Source organism: Tetrao urogallus, assembly GCF_951394365.1.
Source record: "Tetrao urogallus genome assembly, chromosome: 5".
NCBI classification, from domain to species: domain Eukaryota; kingdom Metazoa; phylum Chordata; class Aves; order Galliformes; family Phasianidae; genus Tetrao; species Tetrao urogallus.
In genome coordinates, this window is record NC_136818.1 from 48,916,220 (window position 1) to 48,922,305 (window position 6,086).

The following is a 6,086-nucleotide window of genomic DNA, read 5'->3' on the forward strand; positions in this document are numbered from 1 at the left end:
CTTTTGTTTTTTGTTTGTTTTGCCTCCCCTGTATAGGAATGGTGTCTTTAGAAGTGTTTGTTATTTACCCATTGTGCAGTAGTAATAACATACTTGTTCAGGATGGCCTGAATTGCTTTTTTCAGGTGACTGGTGTACTTAGCAGAACTTTGCGGGAGAGGAATGGGATCAGCGCATGATAACGCTTAATTTTTGAATCTTTTTAAAGAATTTTCTTTGGAGAGAAGATAGTGCCAGTTCCTCAACGTGGAAGACAGGCGCCATCTTCTTTCTCACCTCTTCATTCAAATACAACAGAGAATAAGCTGCCCGTCTCTCAAATTTGGCTTTCCTTCCTAAGTAGAGATGAATGCATTTGTCGTGAAATCTTGTTTAATGTTTTCATAGGTAGTTCTACGCTTTGATTTGATTGTTCTTTTCCCTACCAAATGTTGTAGTTTCAAGTATTCCAGCTCTTGGTGGTAAAAATGTTGCACGTGGAACAGCTGTGACAGTGGGTTTTTCTTGTTGGGTTTTTGCTCCTTTCCATGAAAGGAGAACCGAATATTTTGGGGAGTCTTCTTTGTGATAGGACAGCTTTAAGTAGGCATGCTAATACCTGAGCTTCTTGGGGCTCGACTTGTGCTGTGACTGAAGAAAAGTCGAGCTATAAACAAGAAGTGCGTATGTGGGTGAGCACGTGCGTCTGCATGCGTGTAGGCCAGCCGGCGCGGCGCCCGCACGATGGCGCTGCGGCCCTTCTGATCCCGAGTCAGCAGCCCTCCCTCTGCCAGCGGCGGGGAGCTGAAGTGCTTTGCTCCTTTCCGACGCGCCCGCATCTCGGCGCGCTTAGCCGAGCTTCGTGGAGCTATGCTGCTGCTAGTGGAGCTCCTTCAGCTCCTGCGTTTCCCTGTCACCTGTAGGGAGCGTCTGCACTGCAGCGCATTCCATGTCTCTCCCCTCTGTCACTTCTGGAGCTACATTTCGCACACTCGCCCTGCTGAAGAGATGTACTGCCCATACAGTGTTGCTTCAGAACGGTGCCCAGCACTTCTTGGGCTTCTGTGCCATTTCCTGTACCTGGATCGGATTGAAAAGTACAGAGCAAGCTCATCTGAACCGCCTGGGGGCAAAGGTTGGGCTGCCCTCTGCGCGCTGGCACCCAGTGCCTGCACTGCTTGAAGGTTTTCCGGTTTTCTCATGAACATCTAGTGTTGTTCCTCGGTACATCTGTCCCAGTCGCTAAGGCATCCTCTTGAAAGCTCTCTGAAGAGTGGAATTGTTACCAAAAAGTGTATATTTGCAGAATATTTACTTTACTTCTTTTTAATCTTTAATACTTCTTTTTAAATTACTTTACTACTTTTTAATCTTTACTTCCGTCTTCAGTGGAAAGGCTCTCCCTCAGGTTTCCCATACCCTGGAGGTTGGTGAGAGGGTCTGGGGACTGGGAGACTTCCCTTAGTCAGGGAAGAGGTGCTCCGTAAGTGCCTAGGCAGTACTAAGGTCCACAAGTCCATGGGACCTGCACCATGGGGTGCATCCACGTGTGCTGAGGGAGCTGGCGGAGGTCGTTGCCGAACCTCCCTCCGTCATCTTTGAGGGGTCTTGGATAATGAGGGAGGTCATGAAGACTGAAGGATAGCCAGTGTCACTCCAGTCTTCAAAAAGGGCAAGAAGGAAGACCCGGGTAATTATAGGCCTGTCAGCCTCACCTCTGTCCCTGGAAAGGTGATGGTACAGCTTGTGGTGGATGCCATCTCCGGACAACTGGGAGAAAAGGAGGTTATCAGGAGTAGTCAGCATGGCTTCACCAAGGGGAGGTCTTGCTCGACCAACCTGATGGCCTTCTATGATGTTGTGACATGCTGGGTGGATGGGGGGAGAGCGTAGATGTAGTCTACCTTGATTTTCGAAAGGCATTTGATACCGTCTCCCACGACATCCTTATAACAAAGCTGAGGAAGTGTGGGATAGACGAGTGGACAGTGAGGTGGGTTGAGAACTGGCTGACTGGCAGAGCACAGAGGGTTGTCGTTGGTGGTGCAGAGTCTGCCTGGAGACCTGTAACCAGTGGTGTCCCCCAGGGGTCTGTGCTGGGTCCGGTCTTGTTCAACATCTTCATCAGTGACCTTGATGAGGGGATAGTGGCCACCCTCAGCAAGTTTGCTGATGATACGGAGTTGGGAGGATTGGCTGACCCGCCTGAAGGCTGTGCTGCCATTCAGCGAGACCTGGACAGGCTGGAGAGCTGGGCAGTAAGAAACCAGATGAGGTTCAACAAAAGCAAGTGTAGGGTCTTGCACCTAGGGAGGAATAATTGCATGCACCAGTACAGGCTGGGGGATGAGCTGCTGGAGAGGAGCTCTGCAGAGAGGGACCTGGGCGTCCTGGTGGACAACAGGTTGGCCATGGGCCAGCAGTGTGCCCTCGTGGCCAAAAAGGCCAATGGCATTCTGGGGTGCATTAAAAAGAGCGTGTCCAGCAGGTCGAGGGAGGTGATCCTCCCCCTCTACTCTGCCCTGGTAAGGCCTCATCTGGAGTACTGTGTCCAGTTCTGGGCTCCCCAGTACAAAGAAGACAGGGACCTCTTGGAAAGAGTCCAGCGGAGGGCCACGAAGATGGTGAAGGGCCTGGAGCATCTCCCCTATGAGGAAAGGCTGAGGGAACTGGGTCTGTTTAGCCTTGAGAAAAGACGAGTGAGAGGGGATGGAATCCAGGTTAATAAATACCTGAGGTGTGGGGGCCATAGTGGTGAGGCCCGTCTCTTTCCAGTGGTACGTGGAGACAGGACAAAGGGAAACGGACATAAGCTGCAGCAGAGGAAGTTCCTCACAAATGTGCGCAAGAACTTCTTTACGGTGAGGGCGATGGAGCACTGGAACAGGCTGCCCGGGGGGGTTGTGGAGTCTCCTTCTCTGGAGATGTTCAAGACTCGCCTGGATGCCTACCTGTGCGACCTGGTGTAGGGAACCTGCTTTGGCAGGGGGGTTGGTCTCGATGATCTCTAGAGGTCCCTTCCAACCCCTACAATTCTGTGATTCTGTGACTCAGAGCTTCAAGCTTCTTATCAGGATCGTGATGAAACAGTTCATACGTACCAGTGCCAGCTATAACTTGTTTGCCTGTTGCTGCTGACTGACATCTCAGAGGAGCTTATGGACCTATCCTTTATCTTACATGCTGGGGAAATTCCTGCTGCTGAAAAAATAATTAGGCAGAAAAGAGATCCTCTGTAGTTTAAGATCAAGTATGGGAGATCACCTTGGCTAAGGAAGAGTTTGTTTTTGAAGTTGCTGAATTTAACATTCATAGATCCCCCTATTAAGTTCATCTCTAGTTTTTCCCAGAAACATTGATGTAAAACAAAAATGTGATTCTACTCTGGGAGCTTAGAATGCATGTCTAGTAAATGCTACAATCTCCTTTTATTTCTGAGTGATCTACGGGATTGAGACTTCTCCTTTTGAGAAACAAAGTTTGGATGTTTTATGGTACAAAAATTCCAAATTGCACCTTTCCCGCTGGATGCTGAAGACTTCTTGCGCTCTGCAATTTATTGTTGAAAGAAGGCGTCATTGTTTCCGGTGGGATGGAATTGTGTTGCTTCACAATGTCTAGTGACTATGCTATGTTTTGGCTCTATGAGAAAAAGAGTGTTGATACCACTTTGATGTGTCTAGTTGTTGCTGAGCTGCGCTGCACAGAGCTGAGGACCCCTCAGTCTGTCCCACTGTGCTACTGATGAGGAGCAAGAAAAGGAGCTGAGAGGCACAGGGTGCCCAAGGAGCTGGCCAAGGCGATATTCCTTGCAGAAGGAGAGTTTGCAAAGGAGGAGGAGTTAATCTCTGGCTCTCGCTTCAAGTGCTTGGAGACTTGCCGGGCACCTGTTGGTGGGTGGTGAGCGATTGCTTGCTTGTGCATCGCTTGTTACGTACATATGTATGTATGTCATAATTATTTTCCTGTTCCTTTTCTCCATCTTCGTACATAGTTTTATTTTCACCCATGAGTTCTACTTTTTTTTTTTTTTTTTTTTTTAATTCTCTCCCCCATCCCACTTGGACAACATTTCCAACTGCTTGAAGTGTGTTCTGTATAAGTCTTTTTCATTGCAAACGTGATGCCTTGGTGTCACTGCGTGCCAGATGGGGGAGAATGAAAATACTGGGGGAAAAAACTGGAAAAGGACAGGTGTACTATCTATTAAGGTGAACTATTGTACCTCATGAGGAGGTACAGCTCAGAGACCTCATGGAACGTGGGTAATTTTGACCATATCTGGGGAAAGCTGTTCAGTAATGCTTTCATGTGCCTGTGGTTAACCAAGAAAGATGTAGGTGTTCTTCTCTGCTACTGTTTGAAGCGTTCTAGCCTGGAGTACACATTTCAGAGTCTTTTCTATCCATACAGTCCCAACTACAGCTAGAACAGGTAATATTAAGGCAGAGGAGGCCTCCGCAGCGGGGTGCTGTGGTCTCCTGAGCTCCCCGTGCCAAGAAACGGCAGGATAAGGGTCGCCGGGTCCCCCGGGGGGGGGGGGGGAACTGGCAGAGGGGCTGCCCCTGCCACCCCAGGCTGCCCCTCGAGGCGCAGCAGATGCATGCAGGCCTGCCTTCTGCTTCTCAAGCGAGAAATCACAGCGCGAGAGCAGGATCCTGCTAAATGCCGCCTTGCGAGCAGCCATCGCTGCACGTAAGTGAGGCGGCGGTTATGAGACGTGCGGCCCCTTTGGCGGCGTCGGCGGTTTGCGGTTGCCTAGCGACCTGCGGGAGCGACCGTGCTCGGCGGGGGTCCGTTTCTTTCCCGTAAGACGGCGTTTGCTGAAGCTCGGGCGGTATTTCAGGGCGGGCTTTCCCCTGTTTTGAACAGCTGCCCGTCGTGCTTGCAAGCTGTAGGGAGAGGGAAGGGAACGCCTGGCCCGTTCCCTTCCGCGTGACTTTCGGCGATGGCTGCCTAGCCCTGTCCGACTCGGCAGCTGCGTTTTGCTGGTCGGGTAGGAGGGCTGAGCTGTGTGTTGCTCCATCCCGGCTTTTTGTGCTGCTCGCGGAGATCAAAAACGTGACTGCGTGAGAGGCAGCGCTGTCAGCGAGCGAAGGGCCGTGCCCCAGCGCTGGTCCCATCGGCCGCTTTAACCGCTGAAGTTTATCAAACGTTGCCTATTCCCTATTAGCACTTACGGACACTGTATGTGCGCTGCTGGAGCTTGGCGTGAGGGTGTAGGGTTGTAAGGCGGCTGAATCGCTGTCCAAGCTGTAGGAAGCCGGGCAGCACCAAGTGTTAGAGTGCTTTTTGCCGTGATAGATGAGTGATATCCTGACAAGCTATTTCAGAGGGCAAATATAAACTGCAAAGATGGCCCCTGTAGTATCAGAGGAAGAAGTAGCAGGAGAATGAAGTGTGGGCAAAACACGCGGGTATTTGTATGTCAGATGTGCGTCTTAAGGGGTATTTGGGTGTCCTGTCACGCTGAATCAATTACACTTTCCTTTTCTGTAGCAGATCACTGCTGAGACTGAGATGCACTGAAGGAGTTAAATTGCGGATTTAAAAGCCAACAGTTGTACTCTGGCATGAGGTTTTCTGATGTTTAGTATCCTCTTAATACCAAAGCTACCTGTTAGACTTCACAGTGCCTCTGAGTCCTGCCTTGTGTTAAACTGCATGGGGTTATCCTTTTTCATACCAACGATTGATTAGGTGCCACAGGGATAAGCCATTGCAATGTTCTATTGTGATAAGCTTTTATTCCAAAAGGAGACTCAAACTGCAAAATGAGATGACGGGAAAGGTTATGTGGAGCGGGCCTGCTTTTACTAAATGGTATCTGTGACTATTTCCATCAGCCATCATGGCTCTAGCAAGGCTGTGCTACATGCAAAAGGCTTTTTCCCGATGGGCGGTTGTGGTGTGATTTAGTCTGACAGGCAGCTCGGCACCACAGGGTTTGCTCCTTGTGGGGAGATGGAGGGGAGAATAGGAAAAAGGTTACGCTTGTGGGTTTGAGGTAAAGAAAGTTGAGTAGAACAGAAAAGGAAGACGAAGCAAGAGTCAGTCCACACACACAAAGCAAACTGCAGATATCACTTAGTCGCGTATTACCTAAC